Source organism: Talpa occidentalis, unplaced genomic scaffold, assembly GCF_014898055.3.
Source record: "Talpa occidentalis isolate TD23 unplaced genomic scaffold, MPIMG_talOcc4v2.1 talOcc4.3, whole genome shotgun sequence".
Taxonomy (NCBI): domain Eukaryota; kingdom Metazoa; phylum Chordata; class Mammalia; order Eulipotyphla; family Talpidae; genus Talpa; species Talpa occidentalis.
Genome location: NW_023603184.1, coordinates 128,379,954 through 128,395,963, shown reverse-complemented (window position 1 = coordinate 128,395,963; position 16,010 = coordinate 128,379,954).

The window sequence follows — 16,010 nt, the reverse complement described above, 5'->3', positions numbered from 1 at the left end:
AACATCTGTAACCATTCAGCGTAGGAGACAGTGTTTGAAGCACATGAAGCAGCTCATGTAGGGTGGGAGTAGAGACCAGGAAAAAAAGAACAAAGGCTGGATTTTGGGTCAGTCTAACATTTAGAGGTCTTCTTGACTGAAGAGAAGAATCCAGGGACCTCCCTGGTGGCACAAGGGGTTAGTCTAAGCACTATGAATCTATTGGCAGGCATTGCAGCATGAGTTTGATCCCTGGCCAGGGAGCTACCCCACATGGCACAGCAGACCTCTCCTGTCTCGCCCGCTGCCCCCCTCAGCAGTGTATTTCAGTCAATCTGCCTGTTCTGTTCCCCGCTCTGTCTCTGGTGAATCCTCTCAGGCTCCACACCTCTGGCCTACATCCCAGCTCTTGTATGCATAAATAAATAAAATAACTCTTTTTTTTTTTAAGAAAAAAAAAAGAATCCAGCCATGAAAAATGTGAAAGGAAGAAAATGGGTCAGGTGTTCAGAAGTTGAGTCAGAGGAACACTGAGAACTCACAATCATACCCTGCAGGTGGGATCGGAGCTCCTGGAGATCTTGAAAAGAGCAATTTCAGTCAGCATGTGGTAGGGACAAAGGCTGACAGGAATTAGTGAAAGAAGGAAGGGAAGTGAGAGAGGAGGCAGTGAATAAAGAAGGTGCCATCAGCTCAGGTCACCCAGGCTCTTCACAGAGCACTTCATTGTTTCCATCTTCCTCATTGCCTTAGGATGATGTCAACTGGAAATCTTAAATTTAAATTTTCATGATGTTGAGGACAAAGGGTAAAGAATAATACCCACAGTGCTCTTTCCCTCTCCTGAATGCAGGTAGGGCATCACCTCTGTGGTCCTAACTGAAGCAAAGGTCTTAATGGAGCTGTGAGTTTCACAGAAAAAAGGGTGTTTTCTCCCCCATCCTCCTCCTAATTGGTGTGGGACCAAGAAGGACTCAGAGCAGAGGGATACATGGGTAATCTAAATAAAAAGCAAGACAAGAATAGACTCTCCCCCCAATAAATATATAATTCCATGCTGTTATTCTGAAGCAAAAGAGCATAAATAAAGATAAATATGTGGAAGTACATTCAAATATAACATACACGGTTAGTAAAAACCTGCAAATAATTTTTAAAAATATATTGTGAGGCTATTTGGCCTTACTACATAAGGTTTTCCTAACGCTCACTGACAATTGGATTTTGCTCACTTTGCTCAGTCCCCATGTCCAATTTCACTGTAACATATGGTCTCCTGCCAATCTACTGGCCAAAGATTATCTTTGTCTTTCTACAGCCCTGTGGAATACAAGCCGTAACCTAGAGCACTTAGAGCCAATGAACTGGAACCATGGACTCTTTGCTAACAAGGGTAAATTATTATCATATCCTTCCTGGTGATTGGATTATTCCTTATCATTGTTTTATAGCTTTCTAGTTAATCATCTCAACACAATTTATTCACAATAAAAGAGTGTTTTATTATTGCTATTTTATAGTTCTTATAGCAGTAAAATTTATTCTCAATTCTATTATTACAATATTCAACTACTAATGGAATTCTTGTTTTCATTTGATTGTGTTTTAAAGCCATAACAATAAAATTTACTCCCAAAAATATTACTGCAAGTTTTATGTTCTTTAAACTACTTGATGGAATGCCTGCAAATGTATGTGGGTCTATGAGATACTAGAGAGAAGGCTTGCTAAAATATGGTTCTAGGGGGAAAAATAGGAATTGGTGAGACCCATGTTCTTTGAGAGAAGAAGCAATAGGATGAAAGAAAGGATTTAGAGGAAGATTAAGTTCTAATTGATAGAAATATTTGTTTAAAAAATCAACCTCTATTCCCTGCCAACCCCTAGTCATTTCCACTATCTCCAACCATGTGCTTTTGAAATGATGCTAATGATTTCTCATGGATGGTTGCTATATAATTTGGGGAGAGGCTATGAAATAGTATAAGCAAAGGTCGGGGTTATCTTGAGGGTAAATGGTTTCAGCGACTTAAGAATGGGAAGGTATATGAGCCAAGTCAGCTCACCATCTCTGCTCCTCCCCAGCTGTTCTCATTGACCCCAAAGCTAAGGATAGTGCAATGAACCTCATTACTTGCCATGTCCTTTTTAGGCCTGGAACACTGTCATTGGGCCAGAACATGAATTATAATCTATCCAGTGGAGCAAAGTACCAGTAAGACTTAAGAAAGAGGTATGTCAGACAGGCAGAAACTAGCTGTGGCAAAGGGCTTGACAGGTTGATTTATGGTCATAAACAGTGATAGATGCAGAATGGGTAGAGACACAGGTTGGTTGTCACTCAGAGACTATGTTAGCAGAAGAAACAACAATATGTAGACATGGTATCGAGGCAATACCAAAGATAGGTTCTGACGGAAGCTTCAGAGATAACTGCTATCAACCAAGGCAATAAATGAGTGGATGTGTGGATGGATGATGGATGGACACATGGGCGCATGGGTGCATGGCCCCATGGGTGGATGCATGAATCTGTATCCATGTTCTTGTCACATGGCGTAAATTCACTGGCTAGGATCTACCCTCTCACCTATACAACTAAGCACTTAGTTTTCCATGACCATCTGCTTTCCTTTGCCCAGAGTGGCAACTGTCAGAGTGTCCCCAATAAGATCTACTTTCAAAAGAGAAATTGTTGCCAATCTCTGACTATAGGTGCCTTTAGGCTCTGACTCAATATTTAGGCTAAAATTAAGTGCTACCTGGACATCCCCTGCCCAAGAATGGAGCACAGAAGTGATACAAAAGTCCTTGTACCTTTTCAAGTTCCCTCAACAAGCACGCTTCGTGGAACTGCACTGCACTCTATTTCATCCTCCGTTCTTCCCCTGCTCTCATAGGAGTCAGCCCAGCATCATGGTCTAAAGGCTCTCCTCTACTTCTGCTTCCTTTTATTTTTCACAAATATTACCCTTTTAAATCTCTTCCACATCTCACCCCATCTAAGCAACTGTTTCTCAGATGATCCCGCCAACATACCAAATGGATTCCAAAACAAGTGAAAATAGTGAATAAGACTGGACTTCAGCCATAGGGATCTTTCTGGACTTCATGGGTAATTAGGTGCAGACACAAAGACGAATAGGGGTAATATTTCACGGCCAGGACTTAACAAGCTTCCAAAACACAGCCAGCAAAGTACAGAAAATCACATGCTAGCTAAGTAACATACCATTCTCATTAGTTTTTTTTTTAATGTTTTCTCTCTCACAGTTGCTTGCCTTGTGTAATATATCCACAGTACTATGAGGAGGGTCCTCAATCTTTTTACTGTCCCTTGTGCTAACGTATCGTCTGTGTTGATCATCAGGGGAAGAGAAAGGAATAGGGAATAAAAATATTCCCTGCAAGTGTGGGGAGTGCTTTTGAGGGGATGTGTGTGTGTGGAGGAGGTTGCTAAGAGGGTGGAGGGAGAGATCAAAGAGACTGAAGTGGTCCCCAGGGGAGCTCATATTTCTTCCATAAACCCCAGCAATCAACCTGAGGGTGTATGGGCATAGGACCAAAGAGTGATAGGAGCAATTAGCTTGGGAACTAGCACTTTTGGCACTTTTTCTTCCTTTTTCCCAGTTGGATAGTATCTCATTCTACATGAGCCACCACTGGTTTTCAGAAAGAACACTTCTGATTCATTATCCCAGATCATCACCCCAGAAAACTTAATAGATTTGCATCATTTTGAGGTTCTGCTTCCTTCAACCTTTTAGGTATTTAAAGGGAGACAAAAGATAGGGAAGCAACCTAAGTGCCTGTCAACAGATGAATGAGTAAAGAAGGGATGGTATATATATATACTATGGAGTATTATTCAGTCATGAGAAAGAAGGAAATACTGCTATTCATGATAACATGGGTGGACCTTGAGGGTGTTAAGCTAAGGAAAGAAGTCAGACAGAGAAAGATAAGCACTGTATGATATCACTTCTATGTAGCTGAACTCATAGAAACAGAGTAGAATGATGGTTACCAGAGAGTAGTGTAGGGGAAGTGGGAGATGTTGATCAAAGGGTACAAACTTCCAGTTAGAAGATGAATAAATTCTTGGGATCTAATGTACTGTGTGGTGATGGTAGTTAATAACACTATTGTATAGTTGAAAGTTAAGAAAGTGGATTTTAAGTAATGTGATGGAGTTATTAGCTAAATTTATACAATGCTATATGTCAATTATATCTTGATAAACCTAGAATATATATATATATATAAGGATAAACAACATAATTAAAACAGGTTTCCTTACCTTCTCTGGATTTTGCCCCACGTAGGTTGCCCTACATCTTTTCATTTCTGTTTAATATATTCAGTGAGATCATTACAGATAATTGAACTCATTGTCAGAACCACCATGTAAAATTAGTTGGGTCAGGCGCAGAGCACTGAGTTAGAAACCAGAAGCCGTGGGTTCTAATTCTGGTTCCCCCATTTATCAGTCAGGTGATTTGTCTTCTTAAACAATTATCCTTGTCTGGCTTTCCACTCGAAGTTGTGGAGCATACAAAATGAAATAATGTATGTGAAAGCCTCTGAAAATTGTAAGAACCATCACAAATGTATGGTGTAATTATCATTGACACTAATAACAAAGATCTGTAACTAGATTACAGTTCTACACAAGATTATTCTAATGTAATAACCACACTACATAAAGGAGAAAAACCAAACTCCCCAAACAGAAAGATGTGGAACTATCTTCTCTTTACAATAAAATTTCTTACTGTAAAGTTCACTAGAAGATTTTTCTAAAGGTGAGATGAGGCAGTTGGGGGTTTCTCAGCTTTACACGTTTTAGAAAAATAGATTTTCGAAATGCATTTCTGAAATGCATCATCTGTTGAAAATGAGCTATCTTAGCTACTAAAATCAACTGTATATAGTCCTACTGCTCTGTTTATAGAATAAGAACATTTTCCAGTATAATTGACTTCTTATATAAAAAAATCTTTAATTCCTATATTCCTATTCTCCATGAATTTCCCTATATCTCAAATAATTTCTCTAAAATAGAAATAAGACTTCTCTTTATTTTATTAATTTTTAGAGAAGCAGTCATTACTAAAATTATTAAGTTCAATAAACCAAAATCATTCAAAGAGTTCAGTTGCATAATTGTACACCGAGATCACTATTATTTCATAAGACATGGAAATAACACCATCAGTGGAGGGTTGCTGTCCTTTTCCCTAACTTTCCTATGACCTTTTGTGTCTATTGGCATTTTTCTTACTCTGATGGGAAATCTTTTAAATTTTAAAGCAAAGAATAGACTTAGTCTATTATATACTTACATATATGTGTCTGTGTCCCATACACTGCTTTAATACATAAACAACTTTCACATAGTAGGAACAATTATTGGCTCGATTACAGAAATGGAAACTGAGTCACAGAGCTCTTCATTGACTGTGTTACCTGAAATCTAAAGTAAAAAAATCAAAATATGGGGTATGGATCACCATGATTCAGGCATGGTCAGAAAGTCAGATGCTCAGACCCACCCCAGACTCTCCACTTTAAGGACATCATATTTTTTGCTCTTTGTATCTATTTGTTTCCTGCGGGTCCTGCCCTAGATATGCTCTGGCTTTTCTTGAGAAGAGCTCAATAGCCAGCTCTCTACCCTTCATGAGAACAATGGGAAGGACTATGTTTTGACCATCATATTTATCCCCAGTCCCTAAAACAGAGCTTGGCACAAAGTAGGTACTTGATAAATATATGCTGAAGGAGTGATTTCTATTTTCATAATTATAAATGCAACTGCCACATTTGAACATTAGCCACTGGCCACTCAGCCCCAAAGAAGCTCCCTAATTCTCCTCACAGCAAATCACAGAAGCCTCTCTGGCAATCACTCAGTCTCTGCACCTTTTGTTTCCTCATCTATAAAACAAGACTGGAAATATCTCTCTTGTGGGGTAACTACGCAAGTTAGATTAAATTAAATCAAAGAGCACATGTAAATTGCAATGCATAGTAGCTAGTTAACTTGGTTTGATTTCCTTTTTTCTTTTTTTTTTAAAGATTTATTTTTATTTATACAAGAACCGGAGTACAGGCCAGGTGCGCGGAAGGTGAAAGGATTCACCAGAGACAGAGCAAGGAACAGAACAGGCAGACTGACAAAATACACTGCTGAGGGGAGCAGTGGGCAAAACAGGAGAGGTCTGCTTGCCATGTGGGTTGCTCGAAGGTCGGCGGGGACTGTACTGGCACTGTAGAGGCTGCGGACAGCTTCACAGCGCTGGGCTCAACCGCCTGCGCCACCAGGGAGGCCCAACTTAGTTTGATTTTTAGCAACCTCTGGGGAGCTTTCCCTGGCACCTTTCTACCCCCCTCCCAATTACATTAGGATTTCTTGGCATGGGGTCCAGGCATCAGCATTTTTACATTTCTACAGGTGATTATAATGGGTGGTCAGTTCTCAGAATCCCTGGCATCCGTTGCCATCTATGTTGTAGATGCCAAATAAAATTTAGCCTTGATTATTATTTTTCCTCTCCAGGTCTTGTCAAGGAGCAAATCTCTCTAAACAGGTGGTGCTGATTTCTACCAGATCTTGGGCTTCTGAAGTCTTAGCAATGAAGTCAGACCTTCTTCTAATTCTTTTTGCTTGCTCCAAGCCTGCTCCCCTTCTCTCAAATCCAGTGGTGATCTGCAGGCAATATTACTAAATCCAGGGCCAGGGAGCTATGCACATGGCGCAGCAGACCTCTCCTATCTCACCCGCTGCTCCCCTCAGCAGTGTATTTCATTCAGTCTGCCTGTTCTGTTCCCCACTCTGTCTCTGGTGAATCCTCTCACCTCCTGCACCTCTGGCCTATACCCCAGTTCTTGTATGCATAAATAAATAATCATTAAAAAAAATTACTAAATCCACTTACTGCTTCTTTCATGGACAGGTGACAGGTGTTTCATATATGTTCAATTGACGTATCTTCCATTCCTCCAGCCCTGTGCTAAGACACCCTAACTTATACACTAAAAAAGGATCATTTAAAAATCCTGTAAAATCAAGACTTTCATACAAAATGAACATGGATCAAATATTTTACTTAATGCATTAATTCATGAGACCCAATGAGAGAGGTAATAACCAGTTCAAAGAAGAATTCAAAGAACCACAGATAGATATGCAATAAGGACTGTTGAAAAGAATTTACAAATAGATGCAAAATTAGTTATTTTCATTCCACTGAACACTATTCATTTGTATTGCAATAGATGAGAATCATTTGGATTACTCATTTTCTACAACGTGCACAGTTGTAAAATAGATCAAAGACAGTGAAAGGCAGAGATAACCACAATCACTGCCCTAAAGAGTGTCTCACAATCTTTCTTGCTTTCTTTCAACATTCAGTAATTTTATAGTCTATTGATTGTTGGGACAGAGAGAAGGGTTATATAAAAACCAAGTAAGAAATGTCACATAGGAATTTGAGTGAGGTTATTTCATCAAATGATCTTCAAATAATTGCTGCCAAAATCCAAGCTTTATCTGGGGTAACCCAGATCGTTGAGCTGTCTATACAAATTTTACTGATAAGAAAGTTAAATTCCTACTATTCCTTGGAATAGCATTGTCGTCAACCTGTCCGTGGTAGGAAGGAAAGGGCATGTGAACTAAGACTTTCATTCAAATCTGTGAAAGAAAATAAGGAAGAGTAGAGCAGAAACAAGTTTTAATAAATCATTTTCAGGCACTTGCTTACACAATGGCTCGTTTCAATTTCCCATTAACCTTAAGAGGTAGTTGTTTTTATCCTTGTTTAGTCCATGAAGAAAAGGAAACTCAGACGGGCGATGAAATCTGCCCAACTAGTGGTAGGGATTTGACCAAGGCTCATTTTTGCTGATAAGATCCACATACTTTGCCGCAGTTTAAGGTTGCAGATCTGATGAGGTCCATTTATGTGCCATTTCCAGGAACTTCCAAAACGCTCTTCTTTCTCAAACTGTAGTTTTACTCTGAAAGGAAAAAATACTGTTACTTAATATGGTTTAGACATTAAAGCAAATAATATGGTTTAGATATTAAAGCAAATAATAGACTTAGAAAGTTTCTAAGTTTCAACTGCAACTTGAAATTTTAATGTTGGTCACCAATTTTGCTAATACTTTACAAATTGCTTTCCAAATATCTGAATGTTCCTTTGCTCTAACTCTAACTTTTTCCACTTCTTATTAAGCTGAAATATTTGAAATATAATCAATTTCTACAGGCATTTTACAATTATAGAGAAAAGGTACTATACGATTAAAAACTTGGAATATACAGTTATTGCCATGATGCTAAATGAACATTTAGACTGAAGATGTGTGTGTTGCCTTATTTTTAAGAATCTGTAAATAGCAGATGAAGCCTTAGTTACGAGCTGCAGGAAGTACAGTCTCTTAGTTTTTTAAGGGAGCACATGTGATTAAACCCCTTAATGTATGAATAAATAGACTCCATCCCCAATACTGCTGTTAAACTTAGGGGTTACTCTTAAGTCTTTTAAATCAAAGTGTTCAACCCAGAGGGAAAATTACAATTTCATTTCTGACTTGTGTTGAGTTTTCCATACCAGAAAGCGTGCCACTAACCATTTGTATTCCCTTTGTTTTGCACTTTCTAGCTTCATGTCACCTACACTCTCTTTCTGAACTTAGTCACTACGCAGTATCTCTTCATGTTGAAACAGTACAGTTCTCTGGGTCAATCTGATAGAGTAAGATTAGGTTAGAGGCAAACTGACTGGGATTTTTAAATTGATAATGACAAAATAAATCTAAACGGCCTTGTTTATTTAGTACTTTTGTACCTATATTTTTCAGAGGAAAAAATACTGCTGTAAATTGTGAAGAGTCAATATCTGACTGTAATATATGCAAATCTGTGATGGTTGGCAGTGTCATCTTGGAGAAACAGATCAAAATTATTTACTATAAAAAGTATAACCCATTGGTTGCTAAAAATGCATGCAGATTTTCATACCAACCTAACTGTTTACAACGCATCTACTCGACTTTATTCTAAAATGCCCTGTCTAGTATTTCTAAATAACATATCTACAAAATAGAAAGGTGAAGTCTTGGGTGGCTCAACAAAGACCATTAAAACAGGCATGTAAATTTAACTGATTGAGATGTCAGTGGAAATATGTGCTAATTATTAGTAAAATAAATGAATGGAAGACCCAAAGACTGTTTTCAGGTCCAACAGTCTGCCAGACAAGACTCCAATTTGCTAGGCTCAAGATCTATATGAGGTCATATATATGTCCTCTCTCTCTCTCTCTCTCTCTCTCTCTCTCTCTCTCTCTCTCTCTCTCTCTCTCGATACACACACACACACACACACACACGCACACACACACATCCCTGTTTTCAAAACCAGTATAAAATTAATGCCAGAAGTTTTGGAGCTACAAAGTTTAACCACATGATGGTACAAATCTCATTTCTACTTAAATAAAAAAAATCTATATAAATTTCAAGTCAATATTGTCATTAAAAAAAAAAACCCAAGTTCTAATATCTGTTCACTTCTTCCACTCACAAATCTTTTTTTCAAGTGTAATATGTTGTTTAAACTTTTCCCCTTCTTATCCTTGACGAAGGGAGGGTCCCATCGGATTGTGAGGAATGTACTTAGAAGTTAAACTTAAAGGCCAGGAGCAGATTTGGAACTGCCAAGATCACATCCCAGCCCTGCCTCAACACTAATGCTTCCCAAAGCACTCCACTCCCAAGGCCTCACCCCAGACCTCTTCTTCGCAATGGCATGCACCACCTCTCACATCCTATGCACCCCAGCCCTCCAGAAGCATTGTGTCAACAAGGCTCTTGCCAGCACCTTTAACATCATCACCCCCTGCTACGCCCACCCTACAAAGCCTTCTAAACACTCTAGATGTTTGCTTGTCTATCCTGAGCAATGGGAGAAATCTCACAACTGCCTTATTACTGATGCTTATTCATCAGTATTTATTAAGCACCCACTATCCCCTAGAAACAGCAAAATATATTTTTCTAGGCTCACGTGCACACAACAGTAATCAGGAGGCAGTGACTTCTCCTCTTCAGAGCATAATATTAGATGGGGCAGGGGAGCTAACATCATATTGTAGTGTGATAAGTGTTATCAGGATGGAAAAACTGAGTGTCCTGGAAGTCCACAGGAAGGCACCTAACCTAGAGACCTAGCAGGTCAGAAAAGGGACTTCAACTCCAGTGGTGTCCTTGACAGTAGTTGAGTCAACCACAAACTCCCTAATGAATAGCTAGACCTTCATGGCTCTTCTAAGATCCCTCACCCCAGTCCACTCTTGCCTTACTTGCTTCTCAGCCAATGATATAACCTCTTCCTGCACTGAGGAAGTCCAGTCCATGTTTATAGATCTATATCCAGCTCAACTCCTTCTACCCAAATTGAGCAGAAAATTCTTGATCCTTTCCACCATTATCCCCCATCACCACTGCTCACCAATTCATCTGGGACCAAGACTTTGACACATTGGCTTGTTTCCTCCCTTAGTTATATTTCCTTGTGTTACAACTCAATTAATCACCCCACAGCCAATAAACATATACATTAAAGTAGACTTTAAATAAATAGAAAAATAATGCAAACCAAGTGCTCTCAGTCTTCACCAGTCTTGAGATTAAAGCCAATTAAACCAATGAAAAACATCCATGGGATTACACATATTTTCCTGCATCTTCAAAACAAGTCTGAGCCCAATATCTACCCACCCATACATCCAGGTGTATCTGATCTTCCCAAAGGAAAAGAGGGTTGTAGGTGTGTTCGTGAAAAAAGTTGTTAGTTGCTTGTTGCTGCTGCCTTGCTAAAAATTTGCCTTTCCCAGTTTGAGCTCAGTGCCTTTGTTGAGGTTCTATCACCCACCACTGGTGAGATACTGGCACTGCTGTCTCTAGGTCAGTAGCCTTTGAACAGTCCAGCTGAATCTGCCAGAGGCTTAACTGCTGCCCTCACCTGAGCTGAGCTAGGACTCTATGCTGGGGTATCAAGTCCTGCTGATGGCCCTACCCACCCACTTCTCAGTGTGCACACTGCACCATTACATCATATGGTGCCTAGACAATGTGGTAGGCAGACAGAGGGAAAGTAGTGACTCCTATTCCTCTGCCCTGGTTTCTTTTAAGAATCCCAATAGCAAGCATGACCCCAGACAGACCTGATGCATTATACAACTCCAGGAAGCTATATGAACACTATTTTCTATGACAGTCACACACTAGAACATAATTCCTTAGTTTTCTCTCAGGGGCATTCCTATCTACCTTCTGATCTCTGCCTGTGCAACTCCAATCAAACTCCATCTTTGTCTTTGCTTTATTCCCATTGTGGATTCAACTGAAGATCTCCTGGGAGGATCCTCAATCTCCTGTAGATCAATGTATGATATCACAACTAGGTGTGAAAAGGATGCCACAACTCAATAGAATAATTGTAAAGGGGTGAAAAATTTTCCTCAACCTTCTTAGGTTTCCTGGCCGGATCTGAAAATTAAACTGATAAAGATAGATTAATCAGAAAAGCATGCATATTTATCTAATATTAGTATTTCACAACACGGAAACCTTCAGAAGGAAATAAAGACCCAAAGAAACAGATCTGTTAGAAATCAAAACTCACAAACTCAGATATTGAATTTGCTTTATAAGATGATTTATGAATCAGCAGCTGCTGCTAGGTCTGCAAGGGTTTATGCAACATGGAGAGTGTTTGTAGACAGGAAGAGGGCAGGGCAAGGTCATTAGCACAATAGTCACCTTCTATTAGGGGAAGGCTGGGGGTGGGGGGCGGTTCTTATCCTGAAAGTGAGCTCCTTGGTGCTGATAAGGGAATTTCAGATTAATTAGTGTAGGATTACACTTCTGGGAGAGGTTGAAACTGCAAAAGATAGAGAGTCCCATTGCTCCTTCTGTTAGGGGGAAAAGGATGTCTTAAAGCTAATCCCATACAGGCTTTGTGGACTCCACCCCCACCCCAGGCCAAAAGCCAAACACTGGGAACTCCAAATCCCATCACCACCAAAGGGAAGGTGGCTGGGACCTGAGGGTGGGGTTAAGCAGCCAGGTTGGTATAAAGTCAGACACGTGGGCTTTGGAGGGGATCCCCCATTTTGGCTCTCTGCCAGCTTGCAGCCTCCGGCCAGCTCTGAGAGTGACTTTGGATTTCCAGGTCGTTGGATCGGGTAGGACGCATTAAAGACTTTATCTCCCTATTTTCTCCCTGAGTTGTACATTTTCCTTATTTCCTTTTCCCTTGTAAATAAACCTTTTATTAACCTTTTGTGTGTGCCTGCAGTGGAGTATTCATAAGTCCCTTGTAAGCGCGCAGGTGAGGACCCAGCCAGGCAACCCGTTCAATATCGGGGCTGCTTGCTCTATAACACTTCCACCACCCCCAGCCCCGCCATGAAGGACACCATTTAGTGTGTTTTTTCTATTTTTCATAGATTTGGGTGGGCAAACATGTAGATACAGAGAGTGAGACAAACAGGGAGACACTTAGCAAGAACTGTTTGTTCATATTCTTCTAGGTGTCCCTTGTCTTCACAGATAAAAACACTCCCTTCCTTCGTGGTGTGAGGAGGACACCTCACACGGGGAGATTTTATGACCTTTTTCAGAGAAGGAAGGTGAGGGGAAGGTCAGAGTAAACTTCCTGCTCCTGTTTTCTCAATCCCCTTCAGCTCAAAACCCTCCACACGTAAGGCGCCATGTTCAGAAGCCTCAGTGTACACTGAGCCCATGGCTCTCTCACGGATCTCCATGATTCTGTCACAGAAAGTAAAGCATCACTCAGTGGTGGTCCTGCTTTCAATTCTAGCTCCTGCCCTTCTTCACCTCCTCTTCACAGCTAGTCTTTCAAAGAGCTATAATCTTTACTTCCTCACTGTGCGTGCATTTTTTTTCAATTTAATATTGTCTCTAAGAAAAAAATAGTTTTTATATATATATATATATATATATATACTCATTTGAAAAACACAAAAAAGTATTCCAGACAGAAGGCACCAGTTTCCTGTGAACCATATCATAGAGTATCATAGCTACTTTACCAGACACAAGCAAAAACATACCCATTTCCACATATCAATTATAGAACAGCCGTGTTACATCCTGTGTCTGTACATTGTTCCTGCTTTCTCCTAACAGTATACTTTAGGTATCATTTTGTTATAGGGCAGCCCCGATATTGAACAGGTTGCGGTTATGGTGACCAACGCAAGAAAAATTACTTTGGGCTGGTCAACCACAGGTGAAGCTTGGAAACCACATTGGGTGCCAGCTGTTATAGGGCAGCCCTGATATTGAACGGGTTGCCTGGCTGTGGGTCCTCACCTGCGCGCTTACAGGGGACTTATGAATACTCCACTGCAGGCACACACAAAAGGTTAATAAAAGGTTTATTTACAAGGAAAAGGAAATAAGGAAAATGTACAACTCAGGGAGGAAAATAGGGAAATAAAGTCTTTAATGCGTCCTACCCGATCTGCCGACCTGGAAACCCAAAAGGCACTCTCAGAGCTGGCTGGACAGTGAGAGCTGGTGGAGAGTCAAAATGGGGAACCCCTCCGAAGCCCACGTGCCTGCCTTTTATATCCACCAGGCTGCTTAACCCCACCCTCAGGTCCCAGCCACCTTCCCTTTGGTGATGATGGGATTTGGAGTTCCCAGTGTCTTTGGCTTTGGCCTGGGGTGGGGGTGGAGTCCACAAAGCCTGTATGGAATTAGCTTTAGGACATCCTTTTCCCCCTAACAATTTCATATCAACAAACAAAGAGCATTCTCTCAGTTATTTTTAGGGTAAGGCTGCAGCATATTCCATTGCATCGTTTGTACCCCAATTTATTTAATTATTCTCCAATTGCTGTACTTTGGGTTGCTTTTATTTTTTTGTGATTGCAAGCAGGACCAGATTTTTTTTGATGCAGTTTCCCATTGAGACACCGAGATGTTACATTTCAAAATGAGGTTAAAAGATCATTTCTGAAAGAGATGAAAAAAGTTTTGTGACTCTTAAACTTCTCACTCACAGAGAGGATAAAAAAAAGTGTGGGATTTGGAGATTAGGAAGCATTTTGGAGACTAGTCTGGGGTCAGGAATCTTATTTCCCTCTGGGGTAGCACTGGGAATCCTTCCTCTTCATTTCATGACAAAGGAAGAGGCTTCAAGACAACCATCTGGAAAGCCCAAAGGGTAAATGATGAGAGGGGAGGTAACTGCTTGTAAGATAAACAAAACAGTAGCTGCGGGGAGCCTGCACTCCCTGACTGGGCAAATGGTGTGCCTTTCCTCCAATGTGAAATGTCTTAGATTTTGTTCAAAGGGAATGCCTGGAAGAAAAAAAAAAACACAGCAGGGCCTCCCCTGGTGGTGCAGGCTGTTGAGCATTGATGTGAAGCTGTCTGTCCTCAGCCTCTGCAGCGCCGGTTCGATCCCAGCCAGCCCGTGAGGGTCCCGCATGGCGCAGCAGACCTCTCCTGTCTTGCCCACTGCTCCCCTCAGCAGTGTATTTCAGTCAGTCTGCCTGTTCTGTTCCCCGCTCTATCTCTGGTGAATCCTCTTACCCCCCCTACACCTCTGGCCTGTACCCCAGTTCTTGTATGCATAAATAAACAAATCTTTTTTAAAAAAAGAAAGAAAAGAGTAAGGGCAAAAGCATGGGGGTAGGGAAGGAAAACTATTGATGCTCTCATCTCCCACTGCTGCAATAAGCTGGAATTGAGAAACAGAGTAAAGAAATGAAATTTTAATAATTTATTATTATGTTGGACTGAACATTTGAATTGTTGACTATAAGATCTTTTTGCTAAATGCAAGTGATCAGAGGCCTCCCTGGTGGCGGAGGGGGTTGAGCACAGCCCTATGAAGCTGTCTGCAACCTCTGCAGAGCTGGTTCGATTCCTGCTGGCCTCAGAAAAACCCACATGGTGAGCAGACCTCTCCTGTCTCACCCGCTGCTCCCCTCAGCAGGGTTTTCAGTCATCTGAACAGTCATCTGTTCTGCTCCCCACTCTGTTTCAGGTGAATTCTCATCCTCCCGCGTCTCTGGCCTGTACCCCAGTTCTTGTATAAATAAATAAATCTTTTAAAAAATAATGCAAGTGATCAGAAAACTCCCAGGGCTTATGGAGTTTTTTTAAATTTGTTAAAGATGTTTACTTATTTTTGTTAGAACTGGGGTGCAGGCCAGAGGTGTGTGTGTCGGGGGAGTCTGCTAAAGGGAGCAGTGTGTTAAACAGGAGAGGTCTGCTGCGCCATGTGTGTTAGCTCTCTGGCTGGGGATCGAACTTAGGCCTTTGAGGTGGGCCTTTGTGGTGGTAGCTCTGAGACTTAAGCCCTAGGCCACCAGGGCGGCCCCCACAAGTACATTTAAAAAGATATTGGAAAAAGAGAGACAGAAGTTGCAGGCCAAACTATAGATCTGAGGTGTGCAGCAGGGGATGGAGAGGGAGATGGGTCAAAATAGGGGGACGGGCACAAGGGAATATGGTGATGGTTCATGGGGGACGTGGTAGTGGGAGACTTATGGGGACTACACATGAGCGGAGAAATCAAACATTGTACACAAGCAAACAACAATGTAAGAAAATAAGAAAAGTTTAATAATAAATAAATAAAGAGATATTGGGTGACTTCCAGTGATGTAAAAATTTGTAAGAAACTGCTGCTTTCATTCCATCGACAAAAGTACTCCACAGAAATTACCACATTTTAGTTGTAGGTGATTTTTTTATTAATCTGTCAGAGAGAGCTAAGGACAAAAAGATATCCAAATAAGCTAAGTTCCAGAAAGTGACAAGCCTTTCTTAGTAAGGACTTGCCAGGCATCCCTGTCTGGCAGAGTAGTAAATAGGGAAGATCTGATAGAGATAGGGGTGTGATGGCCAGAATGCATTTGAAACCCAGGGATTCCAGCCACAAAACAAGTTTATACTAATTAAGCAAT